Source organism: Choloepus didactylus, chromosome 1, assembly GCF_015220235.1.
Source record: "Choloepus didactylus isolate mChoDid1 chromosome 1, mChoDid1.pri, whole genome shotgun sequence".
NCBI lineage: Eukaryota > Metazoa > Chordata > Mammalia > Pilosa > Megalonychidae > Choloepus > Choloepus didactylus.
Window position 1 is genome coordinate 169,210,516 of NC_051307.1, and position 18,185 is coordinate 169,228,700.

General features: G+C 36.0%; 1 protein-coding gene and 1 pseudogene across 4 annotated transcripts in view; one reads left to right on the forward strand and one right to left on the reverse strand.

The window, feature by feature from the left end:
• Positions 1-18,185, reverse strand: part of TBC1D5 (TBC1 domain family member 5) — a 739,731-nt gene that overhangs the window by 410,047 nt on the left and 311,499 nt on the right. The window lies entirely within an intron of this gene.
• LOC119541508 lies at positions 12,036-12,896 on the forward strand (annotated as a pseudogene).

Genomic DNA, 18,185 nt, shown 5'->3' on the forward strand with positions numbered 1-18,185 from the left:
TGTGTAATAACATCACAAAGGCCTTGAAATAAGAGCTTCTACACTTACATGAGATATTTGGTTCAAAAATAACATGGGGGAATCTAAATGGCAGCATAGAGAGGAGTGGAAGCTTGTTAGTCCCCCTGGAACAACTAATAAACAACCAGGAACAACTAGTAACTAATCCGGAATAACTGCGGGGTGACAAAGTGACCTTCCACTCATCATACACCAATCTGAATTGGGAGGAATGCCCAAGATCGCAGCATAAATGTGTAAGTAAATTTGCGGATCCAAGCTGGGAGCCCCCTCCCCCAACGGCCCGAGCTGCAAAGCCTCATGGAGCTAGAGAGCAGCTATCTCCGAGCAAGCAAATATAGCTCAACTGAGCTCCAACTGGGGTTTTAATTAACAAGTGTGGACTGCTTGATATGAATCCCCAACAAGCAGACAGAGGCTTTGGGTGAAGATTGACCTTGAAGAGCCAGAGGGTGGCTGTGGACTGGCCCTGAAGGGGGCTTTCTGTTCCTGTTTTGGCTCAGTGGAGACAGCCTCAGCCATTTTCAGTTCCCAGCGCTCTGACCCAGACAAGGGTAGAGATAGAACAGGCAGAGAGAGACCACTGAAATGTTAATGGCCTCTCCCTAAGGGGTATATCTTCCCTAAGAGGAAAGGGGTGGGGCCCAGCTCTACTACCCGCCTTCCATTAAGAAGCAGACGCCAGAGCCTGGGGGAAGACAGCCACAGGCCACACCTCCTTACACCAGTCTGGAGTTACAGGCTGACAGGCGCCACCTGCTGGGCAGAAAAGCACAGTGACCTGAGGCCTCACAGGGTATACTAGTTTTCTAAAACACACCCTTAGGGAAACCAAATACTTAATAGTTCTTCCTTCTGGGACTGGAGCCTGTGGGAAAACCTGATTGGGGTAACCAAGGAAACCATGCCCAGACAACAGAAAACTACAACATACACTAAGAAAAACGAAGTTATGGCTCAGTCAAAGGAACAAACTTACACTTCAACTGAGATACAGGAATTGAAACAACTAATAATAAGTCAATTCAACAAGTTTAGGGAAGATATGGCAAAAGAGATGAACTGTATAATGAAAACACTGGGCGTACATAAGGTAGAGATTGAAAGTTCAAAAAAACAACTGGCAGAATCTATGGAAATAAAAGGCACAACAACACAAGAGATGAAAGACACAATGGATACATATAACAGCAGATCTCAAGAGACAGAAGAAAACACTCAGGAACTGGAGAACAAGGCACCTGAAAGCCTACACACAAAAGAGCAGATAGAGAAAAGAATGGAAAAATACAAGCAATGTCTCCAGGAACTTAACGAAAAAATGAAAATCAGGAATGTACATGTCATTGGTGTCCCAGAAGGAGAAGGGAAAAGGGGTAGAGGCAATAACAGAGGAAGTAATCAATGAAAATTTCCCATCTCTTATAATAGACATAAAATTATGGATCCAAGAAGCACAGCATACCCCAAACAGAATAAATCTGAATAGACCTACACCAAGACACTTAATAATCAGATTATCAAATGTCAAAGATAAAGAGAGAATCCTAAAAGCAGCAAGAGAAAAATGATCTATCACATACAAAGGAAGCTTGATAAGACTATGTGTGGATTTCTCAATAGAAACCATGGAGGCAAGAAGGAAGTGGGGTGATGTATTTAAGATACTGAAAGAGAAAAACCACCAACCAAGAATCCTATATCCGGCAAAACTGACCTTCAAATATGAGGGGGAGCTTAAAATATTCTCTGACAAACAGGCAATGACAGAGTTTATGAACAAGATACCTGCTCTACAGGAAACACTAAAGGAAGCACTGTAGACAGAAAGGAAAAGACAGAGTTTGGAAAACAATTTTGGGAGATAGCACAGCAATGTAAGTACGCTGAACAAAGGTGTCTGTGAGTATGGTTGAAAGAGGAAGGTTGGGACCATGTGGGACACCAGAACAAAAGACAAAGGATAAAGACTGGGACTGTGTAATTCAGTAAAACCTAGGATGCTCAATGATTGTAATAAAACATACAAACATGTTTTTACATGAGGTAGAACAAATGAATGTCAACATTGCAAGGTGTTAAAAATAGGGTGGGACTGGGGGGAAAATACAATCAATGCAAACTGGAGACTACAATTAATGGAAACATTGTATTATGCTTCCTTTAATATAACAAAGGCAATATACCAAAGCTAAATGCATATGGGGGGTGGGGAGGATAGGGGAAGGATATGGGACTCCTGGAATTGGTGATATTGTCTGACTCTTTATTCTACTTTAGGTTAATGCTGTCTTGCCTTTTGTTGCTTTCTAGCTGTCATGTTTTTATTGTTGTTTTTCTCTCTCTGTTTCTCTTTTCTTTTTCTTTTGTCTCTCTGCCTTCTTTGACTCTTCCTCCTTCTTTGGGGAAGAAATGGAGATGTCCTTATATAGATAGTGGTGACGATTCTGAATAAATAAATACATGAATATACAGGGAACCAGAGATTGTTTACTTAGGACGGAATGTATGATGTGTGAACAAAACTGTCTTAAAAGAAAGGGGTTGCTGAAGAAACCTTGAGGGCACCATATTGAGTGAAATAAGGCAGACACATAGAGGCAAATATTGCAGGGTCTCACTGATATGAACTAATTCTAATAGGTAAACGCATAGACATGAAATATAAGTTACCAGGATACAGAATGGAGGCTAAAGAATGGGGAGCAGTTGCTAATTATGAGCAGAATGTTCAACTAGGATGAACTTAAACATTTGGAAATGGACAGGGGTGATGGTAGCATGTTGTGAGAATAACTAACAGTGCTGAAAGGTGTGTGAAGATGGTGGAAAGGGTAAGCTCAGAGTCACACATGTTACCAGAATTTAAGTTGGAGGTTAAAAGCTGGGAATACATAAAACAGTGAATCTTGTGATGGACAATGTCCGTGACTACCTATACAAATACTAGAAATCTCTCTCATGATCTAGAACAAATGTATGACACTATAACTAGAAGTTAATAATAGAGAGGCATATAGGGAAAAAATATATACCTATTGCAAACTATATACTATAGTTAGTAGTATTTTAACATTCTTTCATCAACAGTAACAAACGTACCATACCAAAACTATGAATCAATAATGGAGGGGGGGCGGTGGTTGGGGTATGGGAGGATTTGAGTTTCCAATTTTTTGTTTTTATTTCTTTCCTGGAGTAATGAAAATGTTCTAAAAATAAAAAATAAATTAATTGTAATGGATGCACAGCTGTATAACGGTATCATGGGCAACTGATTGTACACTTTGGATCTTTGGATGGTTGTATGGTATGTGAACAATCTCAATAAATATATATATATATTAAAAAAAATAACATGGATTTTTGCAACATGAGCTTCCCTAAGGTAAATGGTTTATGTGTCTCCCTGCCCAGTACTTTTTGGGTGTGAATGAATTATCTCATAGCACTGTAAAATGGGTATCATTCCAAAGAGTTACAAGGCTGAGTTCAACTGGCACTAACACTCCAGCGAGAGCTGGAGAGTATGAAGCCTATCACCACTCTCCTGTAAGGTGATCATACCATCCAAGTGATCGTTAGATAAAATCGCAGCCTAGAAAATTAAATCTGAGGAGATAGGCATACTTGGCACCTAGATAAATGGAGCACAGCAGTCATTCTCCCTTCTCTTGACCAACAGTTGAATAAAAATTACAAAAAAGTTTAGTGTTACAATGTATTTGAAAGGTTTTAATAGAAGGATTAAAAATCTAAGAATATAATAAAATATTGGGAGTATTAATATTTTTATGCTCTTATGTTCAAAAAAAAAAAAAGTTTGGCTAAGCAATAAGATAAACAAACAGATGTTAGGAAAACAATCATGAGAATAAAAATACCGTGAAAGAAACTCCTTAGCTTTCCCTACTTCCTAGCATTTGCAAAAGATCTAGGGAAGTTTAACAAATAATAGTACTATAAACAACACTTTAAAAATTTTAATCAGAGTAAGTAAATGATATACAGTACATGTATTCACAGTATCATGGGATATAAAATGTACTTTAGTGTATTAGAACCTACATGTGTTAACAGAATTTAATTGATTTCCTTTCTATCACAGAGGTAAAACCAACAATTTACACATTTGCCACTGCAGGAGGTCAAAACATTAGTAGAGTTACCACATAAAGCAAGAAATTTACTCTATAAAATACTATAAATAAATGGTAAAGTACTTTAACAGGTCACTAAATAAACGGTAATTAAGGGTGACATCAGTTCCTGGACATTATGAGTTTTTCAATTCTTTTCGTTGTGACATAATTAGAAGAATATTAAAATTCAACACTAATTAAATATGCTATTTAAATACTTTTGAAAAACTGAGACATGAGCACACTCAGGTTTCGTGAAAGGATATTTTTTAAATTGAACTTGTCCTTCGGATCGTTACGCCAATAAAGCCTTTCTCATTTTACACCTCTCAATGAGGACTTTCCAGGTGCCCTAAGATTCTAACACCCGTTTAATTTACTTCCTACCCTTCTTCCATGTTTGTTTTTCTCCTTAGCACTTATCACAATTAAACATGATATACATTTTACATATTAATCTTGTTTATTGTCAGTCTCTTCCACTAGAATGGAAGCTTCTTCAGAACAGAGATTCTTATCTGTTTCGTTCACTCCTATATCCCCAGCATCTAGAACAGAGCCTGTCATGGAGTAAGCACTCAATAAATAGCTACTGAATGAAGGAATCAATGAATATTAAAACCTTACAGTGAACATCAGTGGGCTAATGAGTTCAGGAAAAAAACACTTTTTTACATTAACCACCAATCTAGAACACTAAAAAGAACTAGTACTGAATGCCTGATAACCTTTTAAATTCTGAGTGTTAATAATACATTAATATCATCAGAATTTGTGTGGCTGAGTCACTGCAGCACCTTAATCCACCTACTGGATCATCTTAGGGGAGTTTTACAAACCCTGAAATACAATAAAAAGAAAACCAATCACAAACTACTAATCCTCTCTAGCAAAAGCTACCACCTTGATGAAAAGAAACTGTATTTCAATTAAAATGTACAGAATAAAAATCAATCAATAAACAGTTAATATTCTTAAGTGCTAAGATCTTAAAAGTATATATGAATTATCAGAGATTGAATAAAAGAATAGCTACTGATCTCAGGCAATTTCATACACCCCTACCACACTACTAAGAATGTATGACTTGGATAGAGGATTAAACTAATTTACGTATTAATGTATATATATAATTTATATATGAACAAATTCGTAACACTGAAGATTCCCTGAATATCTCACTGTGCTTTCCTTATGCAATTATTTTAACCATATTTCTAAAACTTAAAGATAGATAAATTGGTAGAACATAAAACACTGAGCTCTGATACAGTATTTGCAAATGGTGGGAAAGAGGTTTTCAAATTTTCTTGTTCTTCCTCAAAGTATAAAATTTGGAGATTGCTCTGAGCTTAATGTACTTAATTTTCTTCTCTCTTCTATTAAGTTAACATCTGCTCTGGCCACCAGTCAGTAAATAAAATTTGACAAGAATTCAGCTAAATATAAAGCAGAAATGCCTACTAAAGGACAGATTTGTGGCTTTTTCTACTTAAGAAAAAACTTTTTTTAAATTTAGAAAGTAAACAAAAGTAAAGTTTTTGTTAACAATATGAAATGAATGTATTGGCTAAATCCTCTCTTATAATTAAATTTTATTCCATTCTCTTAAGAAAAGTTTTGCTTTTTTAACTGTTTAGACACATACTGTTACAACAAACATTATTGTAATATCCCATGGGGCAGAGGAGTTGAACTTTTTAAATCTCAGTTTTACACTATAAGTAACTTCAAATATGCAACTTTCCTCTAAAATCATTTACTTAATAGTACTCAGCCATAAAATAGCATTCCATTGCATTTATATACCACATTTCATTTATCCATTCATCCACTGATGGATACTTGGATTGTTTCCACCTTTTGGCTATTGTGAATAATGTTGCTATGAACACTGGCGTACAAGGAATGACTTGCAAACTTATTACATCTGCAAAGACCCTATTTCCAAATAAGATCACAGTCAGAGGTTTCAGTGGACATACATTTTTGAGGAGAGAATGGACACTGTTCAACCCACTACAACAGGTAAGGACACATTAAGACTTTTGATCTGTATTATCAAACTGTAAAAGGATTATGCCAATTTAATATTCCCATGAAACACAAGTGAAAAATGTTGATCTCCCTGGATCTTAGCCTAAGCCCAATTTAATTATTTTTTAATCTCTGACAATTTGTTAAAAAAAAAAAATCTTGTTTTAATGTTATTTGTTAGATAGCAAACAAGGTCATTCTGCATACAACTATTAGACACCTAAGATACTTTTTAGAAATTGCTGGTTCATGTCCTTTGGCCATTTTTCCATTGTGTTCATCTTTCTTACTAATTTGTGCGAGTTCTCAAATACTAAGGATATTAAACTCTTATTTACAAAGCTCTAAATGGTTTGAGTATCTTTGCCCTTCTATTTTCATGTTCATATCTCCCAAATCCATATCTCAAAACTTAAGGTCTTTCCAGAATTTCAGACTCACATATCCATCTGTTCAATGGATATCTCAACAACAATGTCTGTTGGATAACTCAGATGTTACAACACAGGGAAAAAAAAAAGTCTTGATTTCTCCTCCCCACTCCCACTCTCTCCAAGTTTAATTTTCCCTCAGTTTCCTACATTGTAGTAAATAGCATCATCTTTCTGGTCAACTGCCCAAGGCCAAAATCTAGGAATCTTTCTGAATTTCGCTTTTATACTCATCAACCTGCAATCACTTCATTGACAAGCAGTCACGACCGCTGTTACCTCAAAAATCTATTCCGTATCTGTTTAATTCTGTTAATTTTCCACTACCACTACCCCCAATCCAAACCTACTATCACCTCTCTTCTGAGAAGAACATCACCTCCTAACTGGTCTCTCTGCTTCCACTCCTGCCTCTCATTATCCACACAACAGGCAGAATAATCTGTTAAAAATGTGAATCACAACTCCTATTAAAATCTCAGTTAAGATTCTTTAAGGATACAGAGGAACTGATTCTAAAATTTATATAGAAAGGCAAAGTTGCTTCAGCCAAAATAATTTTTAAAGGGAAGAATAAAGTGGGAGGAATCACAATATGATATTTTAAGAGTTACGATATTGCAGTGTTTCTCAGCCTTTTCCTCCTTATTATTATTTCTATTATAATCATCATCATCATCTTCTTAAGGAGCCTTTTCAGAAACTTTTTCCCCAATTGCTTTTCATCCATGAAACTTTAATACCACAGATATACTATATACCTGTTTACATACTAGGGAGCCACAACAATTATAATATCTTAGATTTTTTTACCCCCGAAAAACAAATTTTCACCCCTGTTGAGAATGCTGTTATATAGCTACAGCAACCAAGACAGTACAGTATTGGTGGAGGAAAGATACACCCATCAATGGAATAGAACAGAGAACCCAGAAATAGTCTCACACAAGTATAGACAACTGATTTTTGACAATGTAAAGCCAATTTTATGGAGGAAGAATAGCCTTTTTAACAAATGGCACTGGAATAAATGGACATTCATAGGCCAAAAGATAAAAAAGAACCTCAACTGAAACTTATACAAAATTAACTGAAAATCAATCATAAACACAAATGTAATTATAAAACAAAATTATAGTAATGGAGAACAGATTACTGGTTGCCAAGGGTTAGGGTTGCACAAATAGAGTAACTATCAAGGGGTAACACAAGGGAGTTTCACTGAGTGACAGAACAGACTGTATCCTGACTGTGTTGGTATTTACCCAAATATATATATACATGTGATAAAATTTCACAGAAACATATACATGAAAGACAGGGGGAGCAGGGAGGAGTGAGGAGGAGAGAGAACAGGGAAGTGGCCAGAGGAGAGGACAGGGAAATTGGGAAGGGGGGTCGAAAGAGCAAGGGGGAGAGAGGGAGAGAATTTGCAAAAATTGCTGAAATTTGCATAAGATCTGTATCTACATTAATAGCAAATTAATAGTATTGTACCAACATCCATTTCCTGGTTTTGACAATGAACAATGTAAGATATTATCACAGAAACTCTACTATTTTTACAACTTCCTGTGAGTCAAATGTCTTCAAAATAAAATGTTATAATAACAATAAAAGTAATTCAGATCATGCAATTTCTGTGCTTAGAAATGCTCCAATGGCTTCCCAATGCTCTTAGAATCAAATCCAAACTACTTCCTTTGACTTATGAAACCCTATAGGCTTTGATAGCATGTGCCAATGCCTTGGATCTCACCTCCAACCACTTTCCCCCTCATTTCCACATATTCCAGCCTCAATGGTGTTTTTTCTGTTTCTCAAACCTGATACATGGGTCTCTGTGCTTGCTATTCCTTTTAACCAAGAATGTTTTCCCCTCTGGTCTTTACATGATTGGTTTTTGCCTCAGAAAGGACTTCCCTAAAGACCTGGCTCAAACAAGCAATGAGATCTTTTGTTATCAGGTCATTCTTTTTAATACTCTGTATAGCTCATATCCACATATTGTTTTCTTAAGTGTTTACTGTCTGTTGCCACTTTTTCTGTCTTATGCCTCTGGTTCTCCAGAACCCAGAATGGTGCTTGGCATATAATAGGTGCTTGTTAATGTAACAGAATTTAATATTTATAATATGAATGGATTTTTAAAATTCAGTCTTTTCCTATATGACTTCTTATTTTTCCTGCCATGATTAGAAACCCTTCTTCCCTATCCTCCAAAAATAGATACATATAATGGGTTAGTCAGTTGTTCATATACTGTTTGATGATAAAGCTTCTAATTTAAAATACTATTTTAATATATTGTAAAATTTAAATATACTTGGTTCTCTTCTAGACTTCCAATTAATCTGATTTTCTACTGCTTTGACAAACTATCTTAATTATGATGGCTTGAAAATGCATTTTAATATCAGGAAACATACTTCATGTAATTTGCTTTATTACATTTTCTTGTAAGTCTCATCCACATGGTTGTATGGAACTATAGTTCACTCAAAATTTACTTTTCTGAGGGTGATATCAGCAAGAAGGCAGAGTGAGACATAGCAGGGTTCCAATTCCCCACAGAATATTTGAATGACTAGCAAAAATTTGTAGAACCATTGTCCTCAGAACTCCAGAAAAGTTAAAGGGGTGCAGTAACTGGGTGAGTGCCAATACCAGAAAGCAACTTAAAAATTGTAGAAAAGCCTTGTGGTACCTTTACTGGCCCTTCCTCCACCCCTTTCCTGGCTCACTGTGAAACAAGCCTGTGCTCCCAGCGAATGTACACTGGTTCCGGTTCTGGAGGGACCCTTAGCGCTTATAGAGGTGCATGTATATCTGCACTGATCTGTCTGATGGCAGCCTAAGTAACTGAACCAGGACACTGGTTTCAGTCTCACTGGTACAAGAACAGCCTTAGGACATAAAAAAGACTTGTAGCACAATTAAAACACTGTCAGAAAACAATCAAACTGCAGCTGCCTGGAGCAAAGGATTACAAGCTTTAAAACATACAAAATAGCACCCAGAACCAGGAAGAAAGACTGCAAATTTCCTGGAGAAAGAGAGGTATTCAGAGTATCTGTGTAAATGGGGGAAATCACAAGACCTTATGTCCATGCCCTGAAGAAGACGCATGCACAGAAAAGACAGGAGAGCACGCTACATGTTCACTTTGGGCTTTTCTTCAGGTTCACTGTATTGCTGGCTAAGCTCTGAATGAGAGCACCTGCAGAGTGGGTAAAGACTGGGAAAGGTGCACCTCCCCTGCCCCCTCTCTTTTTTTTTGCTTAGCTCCTGGCATTCAAGAAAATCTCTGTCATAACACTAGCTGTATACAAGCTTAAGGAACAGACAATTCAGTGTGACTAAATTCGAGTTAACTCAATAAAATATTCAAACATCCAGTTTGCAAACACCGCCTCCCCATCCAAATCACAAGGCATACAAGAATCAGGGAATGATGGTCCAATCAAAGGAAGAAAATAGGGTTACACAAATCATCAATGAGGATGCCCAGAATTTCAACACACCAGGCAAACACTTTTTAAAGCTGTCTAGCTATGCTTTAAGAAATAATGGAAAATACAGGCAAACAAATTAAGAAAGTCAGGAAAACAATATGCGAACAGATTATAATTTCAAGAGAGAAAGAACTAATAAAGAGAAACAAAATACAAATATTGGAGCTTAAACCCAAATAAATGAAATTAAAATTACCTAGAGAAGTTCTACAACAAATTGGAGTTGGCAGAAAAAATAATCAGCAAATTTGAAGTTAGGGGAATTGAAATTATCCAGTATAAGGAATAGAAAGATAAAAGAATAAAGAAAAGTGAGGACAATCTGATACTTCTGGGACACCATCAATATACCAAGCATTATAGGAGTCCCAGAAAGAGAAGAAAGGGGCAGAAAAAATATTTGAAGAAATAATGAGTGAAAATACTCCAATTTAACAAAAGACATGAATATACACACATCCCAGAAGCACAACGAACTACAAATAGGATATAAACAAATCCATACCAAGAAACACTATAATGAAATTTTCAAATGCCAAAGACAGAGAATCCTGAAAGCAACAAGAGCAAAGCAACTCATCATGTATAATGGAGCCTCAGCAAGATTAAGTGTCGATGTCTCAACAGAAACCATGGAGGGGAGAAGACAGTGAGATAACACATTTAAAGTCTGAAAGAAAAAAGAGATGTCAACAAAGAATTCTATATGTAGCAAAACACTCCTTCAAAAATTAGAGGAGGGTTAAGATATAACCAGATAAATAAAAATAAGATAGGACATATAAAATCCCAAAGACAAAATGGTAGACAGTAGACATTACGTTGAATGAAATTAGCCAGAAACAAAAGGACAAACACTGTATGGATTCACTAATGTGAACTAACATTAATGAAGGAACCTTGAGACTTAAAGCTGAGAACAGATTATCAGGAGATAGAAAGGGCAGAATTTGGGCATTTGATGCTGAAGGAGTATAGAATGTTCAACAAGATTGTATAGATCCAGAAATAGATAGCACAATACTATGTAATGGTAGCACAATACTATAAGCAGTCTAAACAAAGATGAGTGTACGGCTGAAAGATCAAGGTTAGGGGCACCAGAAGGAAAGACAGGATATAAAGATGGGGGTTATATAATTTAGCAAAACGTAGAGGGGGCAATTATGGTGATTAAAGCTACAAATATGTGAATGTTTTTGCCTAAGGAAGAACAAATGAACATTACAAGGTGTTGAAAATTGGATGGTGCAGGGAAAAAAATACAATCAATGCAAACTGGAGTCTTGAGTTAACAGTAACATTGTAATAAGCTTCCATTAATTGTAACGAATGCAATATACCAAAGCTAAATGTCTGTAAGAGAGGGATATAACGGAGAGGCACGGTCTTGTTGGTCTTGTTGTTGTTGACATTTCCACTGTATTTATTTTTATTTTTTCTTCTATCTTTTATTTTTTAACTCTTCATTTTTATTTCTCCTTTTCCTCTTTCTTTGTGGAAGAAATGGAAATGTCCTCATATAGATTGTGGTGGTGAATGCATAACTATGTGATCATACCAGGAATCATTGTTTACTTAGGATGGATTGTATGGAGTATAAATAAAACTGTTTAAAAATAAACGGGGGGGGTGCGGAGACACTGGGGGTGGGGGACGGTGGCAGCATGGTGGCTGGGTACAAGCAGTCCAACCCTCCTCTTCCTCGCTGTCGCTGCCACCGGGATCCTTTAGATTGCGTGTGTTCGTTGTAAGCCCGCCGCCCGCCCGCCAGTCCTCTTGTCCACCGGTCCACCCGTTCTCCCTTGCGCCGCCACTGCCAGCTCTGAGGGTCGGCCGGCTGGGTAACTCGCCCTCTCACCCCACCCACCGGCCCGCGGGCCAGGACCATGGAGGACATGAAACTGGAGTTCCCCACCCTCCCACAGTGCAAACAGGATGCTGAGGAATGGACCTATCCTATGAGACGAGAGATGCAGGAAATTTTACCTGGATTGTTTTTAGGCCCATATTCTTCTGCTATGAAAAGCAAGCTACCTATACTACAGAAACATGGAATAACCCATATAATATGCATAAGACAAAATATTGAAGCAAACTTTATTAAACCAAACTTTCAGCAATTATTTAGATATTTAGTCTTGGATATTGCAGATAATCCAGTTGAAAATATAATACGTTTTTTTCCCCATGACTAAAGAATTTATTGATAGGAGCTTACAAACTGGAGGAAAAGTTCTTGTCCATGGAAATGCAGAGATCTCTAGGAGTGCTGCCTTTGTTATTGCATACATTATGGAAACATTTGGAATGAAGTACAGAGATGCATTTGCTTATGTTCAAGAAAGAAGATTTTGTATTAATCCTAATGCTGGATTCGTCAACTTCAGGAATATGAAGCCATCTACCTAGCAAAATTAACAATACAGATGATGTCACCACTACAAATAGAAAGGTCATTATCTGTCCATCCGGTACCACAGGCAGTTTGAAGAGAACACATGAAGAAGATGATGATTTTGGAAACATGCAGGTGGCAACTGCACAGAATGGCTGACTCAAGAGCAACCATTATAGAAGATGTGAATTGAATTTCTATTTGGGAAGGAGAAAATACTAGAGACAATAATAATGTAAAATTGTATATAAAAAAAAAAGTAGTTTCTTTTCAATTAAATGTTGCTTCCAGACATGTTTCTGTGCAACTTGTTGAGCAACATTTTAAGAAGATGTTGGACTTCTGCAATAGATGGCACTGATGGTTTTACTCCTTTCTGGTTTTTTTTTTTATTTTTCATTTTACAGTTTTATTATAAACCAAGAATTTTGGACTTGCAAAGAGGTATTATTGCAATAATGCACTTTTCATACTTGAAATTTATTTGTATGATATAAAGTTATTACTTTAAACAAAATGCAAGTTAGGGGGGATTTGTTTATAAAATTTGGGTAATTTATAACAAAAGAGTTTACTAAAGTTTGCTAAAAATTCATTTTGTGTTATATATATTACATTTTAAAAATAATTTTACAGTTCAGTTTTATGATGGAGCCTCTTACAGAAACATTAACAAAATGCAGGAATACGCCACGTTTCTCTTTTTTAGTATAATTCAGTACCTAAATTGTCCTTTTATTTTTCTAAGCTCTTCTTGGTACTTCATTAATAGTCTTTAAATCACGTCATTAGCCAATTTCCTTACTTTAAAATGATTGAGTTATTGCTTCCTTACTTGTTACCTTCCTAATTTGCTTATTCCATTAAAAAAAAAAGTTTAATGAACAAAAGAAGATGTTTTGCTTTATACTATAGATTCTCCCTCAAAAAGGATAGTGTTAGAAGTCTCAAGTAACTTCCCTTTTTTGCATTACTTATTATGGGTTCTTTTGAGAACCTGTTTTTTTGTTTTTGTTTTGTCCAAAATGGTTCTAAATAGAATATACCAATTTACCACTATTGGTTTTTTTCCCCTATATGAAACCCAAAAAAGAAAAGTGCCTTGCATCATTTAAGAAATGAAAAGATAAAACCTCATGACCTCCAAAATTAATTTACAGAACAGTGAAAAGTAAGATTTTCTGTAATTTCTTAGTTTTTATACCATAAATTAGTTTAAATAAAAAATACTAAGTTTGAAGAGACCTTAGTAAATTATTTGGAACATGTTCATTTTATGTTATCTTAATGATTCTGTGAGATTGTTCCAGCCCTGATAGAAGCTTTTCTCTGAAAATGCATTTATTGGAGAAAGTGATTTGTGGGAGACCTTATCGTTTTAAATTGGCTTTTTAATAAGTTCTTTAAATTGAGTTAATCCAAATTTCCCCCATAACTTGCATTAGCAAAGTCACTTTATGAATCCTTGGTTCTCTGTGTTTTTATTTATATGTATAAAATTTGTTTTAAGAAAAACATTTACGATTTTAAGTATGTGATGGGAGGGAGGAGAGGAGTGTTTTTAACTTTTTATAGTTGATGACTTAAGGGTAACACAAACAAAACTCCTTTGTATTTCACTTTTCTCAGTCCTCTTTTGAGGTGCTTTACTGATGGGAATGATTTCTATACATTCCCTTGGTACCAAGAGGTACTATGTAAGGTAACCTATTACACCAAGTTACTTGCTTTGCTTTCCTATGATATAATAATATAGTAAAAGCTATTTTATCCAGCATAGTGAAAGACTGGAAATGGATTAAAATGCTTTGTTAATGAAGAGTTAATTCCTGTTGACCCAGGTGACCTTCTGATTTCCTTTCCCTTCCCCCATTTTACCATCCTGAAAACAGCACAGCATTAATCCCATTGTGGTCAAGTATTCTGTTGTGTGATTAGGTCATTTGGTGTGGTGGTCTAGTGGAGTCACAATTTAATTGGGTGTTCAGATATTCCAGTTAGCAAAGTGCCAGATAACATGCTTTCTGGTATATAGATCACTCACTGGACAGGTCAGCAAAGATCTCTCTTGAAATTTAATAATCTCTGATGCTTCATTCTACAAAGAATCTTCATAATGTAAATTTAGGTTTTAAGACTGAGGCAGTAAGATTTTTTTTATTAGCGTCTTAAATACACTTATCTTCTCTAGTAATCTAGCCAAAAATACAGGTTTGGTTATTGATATTAATTTATTACTGGTAATTTTCCACTTTTTCTAACCACTGTAATTTTTATGTTGTCACTAAAGTGCCTGCCCAGCACTGTATATTAAAGAGAGTCTCTCACCGACACTAGAAAAAGGACTGCCATCATCTTTGGTACAATATTAATGTGGATAAAACATGGCGTTTATTCTTTGTTTTATAGGAACATTGCAAGTTTGGTGGTGGTGTTTGTTTTTTTTTTTGGATCTACTTTCACCTAATACTCCACTAGTTCTTCTGGTAGCTCATCCTATTCTTACTTCCCTTGGCTCCATTTCTGTGATTTCTTTATTTCCACTGATATATTTTGTTAGTTAGGATAAATTTAATTAATCATGATTTATTTCCTAGAGTATCTGAATAATGTATGTATAACAAAGCACCCACTCTTAAGATTAAATATTTAGTCTGGGCACAGAACTTAAAGTGAGATTGTGTCAAACCACAGGAAAACTGCATTACTAATGTCTATTTTTGAAAGTAGGAAATAATTTATTGAAAATATTCAAATTGGAATGGCAGTATATGTACCTTTTAATTTCAATCTATTGGTTCATGTTAATTTTTTTTATCTGTTAGATGTTTGAATAGCAGTTACCTTTGTTTATTGGTATCTACTCTGGTGGAAATGTTAAAACAGTGATAGCTTTTGCTATACCAACTCAACCACTTAACTTTTTGAGCTGAATATCAGTTGCGGTTTGGGGGGGTGGTGTTTCTGCTTCATCTGAGTTTAGAAGTAATGTCAAAAAAATGGTTAGCATATCCCTTTTAAGAAAATATAAGGTTTCTAATTGTCTTATTACCATGGTAATTCAAGCGAATTAGAAGTATTTAACTGCAGTCTTGAATGATAAAGTTGGGATTTATATATCAGGATCTCAACTTGATGTAAAGTAAATGAGCAGTTACCTGGCGGATTTTTTCTTTAATAACTGGTTTAATCCATAATTCCATAACAAATTTAGCTTCACTTCAATATTTACTTTATATTTGTGCATTCATCAGTGCTCCGATTAGAAAATGATAGGAAATATCTGATAATTACTATAAGATTTTATTTTTTTTATTGATCAGAAAAAATAAGTTTCTAGGGTCTCCAAATGCTGGATTTTTTTGTCTTACCCATCCATGGCAGCTAAAAAAAAAGAAAGGAAAAATCACTCAAAAATATTCAGGTTTACATATTAGCTTCCTCTCAAAGGGATTTGTCATACCTCACAGTTCAAAGTGTTTTCTATGGATCAGTAACATTATACTGACATGTAATTGCAATTTACTATGCAGCAAAAATGATTCAAGAAGCAAAATAACCTACATTGTCTATTTACCTTTGTATAGGCAATTGCTTAATTTACTCTTTTAACAAACATTTGTACTTGGATAAATGCTTGTGTATAGGAATTGTCACAGTGCAAAATGCTGCTAGCCCAGGCACAAAGTATTAAAATTATTTTGTGAAGATTGGTGGTTGTATTAAACTATTGTGCCAGTATGCCTCAAAAAAAAAATAATAAATAAATAAATAAACAGAGGGATACAATTGCTGGAGAAAATGTGGAGAGAGGGATGTATCTAGCCACTGTTGGTGGGGAAGCAGAATGGTACAGCCCATCTGCAGGGCAGTGTGGTGGTTCCACAGGAAGCTAAGTATGGTGTTGCCATATGATCCTGCAACCCTCTTACTGGGTATATACTTGAAATCACTGAGAGGAGAGACACGAATGGACATTGGCACACTGGTGTTAATGGCAACAGTATTCATGATTTTCAATGGATGCAGATGGCCGAAGGGTACATCAACTGATAAACAGAATGGTGAACTGTGGTGTATACATACAAGAAGGAATGAAGCTGTGAGGTATGCAACTAGGTGAATGGAGCTTGAAGACAGTATGTTGAGTAAAATAAGCCAGAAACAAAAAGACAAACATTATAACGCCTCACTAATATGGACTAACTATAATGTGCAAACTCTGAGAATTGAATCTGAAAGCATCGGTCATCAGGGGAAGGCTTATAGTAAAGGTTCCTACATTGTAAGCTCTTACAGCAATCATGTCTATTCCTGAGTTGTAACGGTTATTTATAAATTCTGAGATGCTGAGCTGTTTGTGTATAACCTGGTCAGTATCTGGAACTTGGGGTATTTGTGTGACACCTGAGCCTCAGAGCCAGAGTTTGGAAGCTATGATTGTCAGCATTACCCCATTCAGCAATTGTTAAAGAACTGAAAAAGAGATCAGACTTCAATTAGAGATATGAATGAAGGTTAGGAATACGGTAAACCAGACTAAAGAGTAAAGAATGATACTGTGCTTTAAACCTTCAACTTCTGTGTGAGACCAAAGGCAGAGATGTTTATTTGGTGCAAAATCTATATTTTCTTTAGCACACTACATAATTTAAGTCGTATGATCAGTTTATTCAAATACCATCATTACATGGAACCTTGAACAGGGAGTGAGATCTGGTTGGTTTGTACAGGTTAGTGTGATGTCCCGATACATCCCAGACTAATTTGGTCAGAGAATAAAAAGTATTTGCAAAACTCCCTTGAGGGACTGGGGGAAAATGTGGCAATAAGGTTCCACACCTGGGGAATTCCTGATATTCTCGCAAGCATTAGGGACTACCAGTTTAACAGGCCAAGCCCTTGATCTTTGGGCTTGCCCTTATGAAGCTGGTTACTGCAAAGGAGAGGCTAAGCCTACTTATAATTGTACCTATGAATCACCCCCAGAGAACCTCTTTTGTTACTCAGATGTAGCCTCTCTCTCAAAGACACTCGGTAGGTAGACTTGCTGCCTTCCCCAATACGTGGGACATGACTCCCAGCAGTGTAAATCTCCCTGGCAACATGGAACATAAATCCCAGATATAAGCCTGGACCTGGCATTATAGGATTGAGAAAGCCTTCTGAACCAAAAGGGGGAAGAGAAATTAAACAAAATATAGTTTCAGTGTCTGAAAGATTTCAAACGGAGTCAAGAGGCCATTCTGGAGGTTACTCTTATACATTTTATAGATATCCCTTTTTAATTTTTAGTGTATTAGAAGAGCTAGAAGGAAGTACCTGAAACTGTTCAACCACAATCCAGTATCCTTGATTCTTGAAGATGATCATATAACTATTTGGCTTATACAGTGTGAAGGTGTGATTGAGAAATCCTGGTGGCCCACTTTGCCTTCATCCAGTGTATGGACAGAAGAGTAGAAAAATGGGGACAAAAAGTGAATGAACAATGGGGCGAGGGTGGTGGTGGTATGGGATGTTTTGGGTGTTCTTTTTTACTTTTATTTTTATTTCTGGGGTTAATGAAAATATTCAAAACTTGACTGTGGTGATGAATGTACAACTATATGCTGATACTGTGAACAACTGATTGTACATT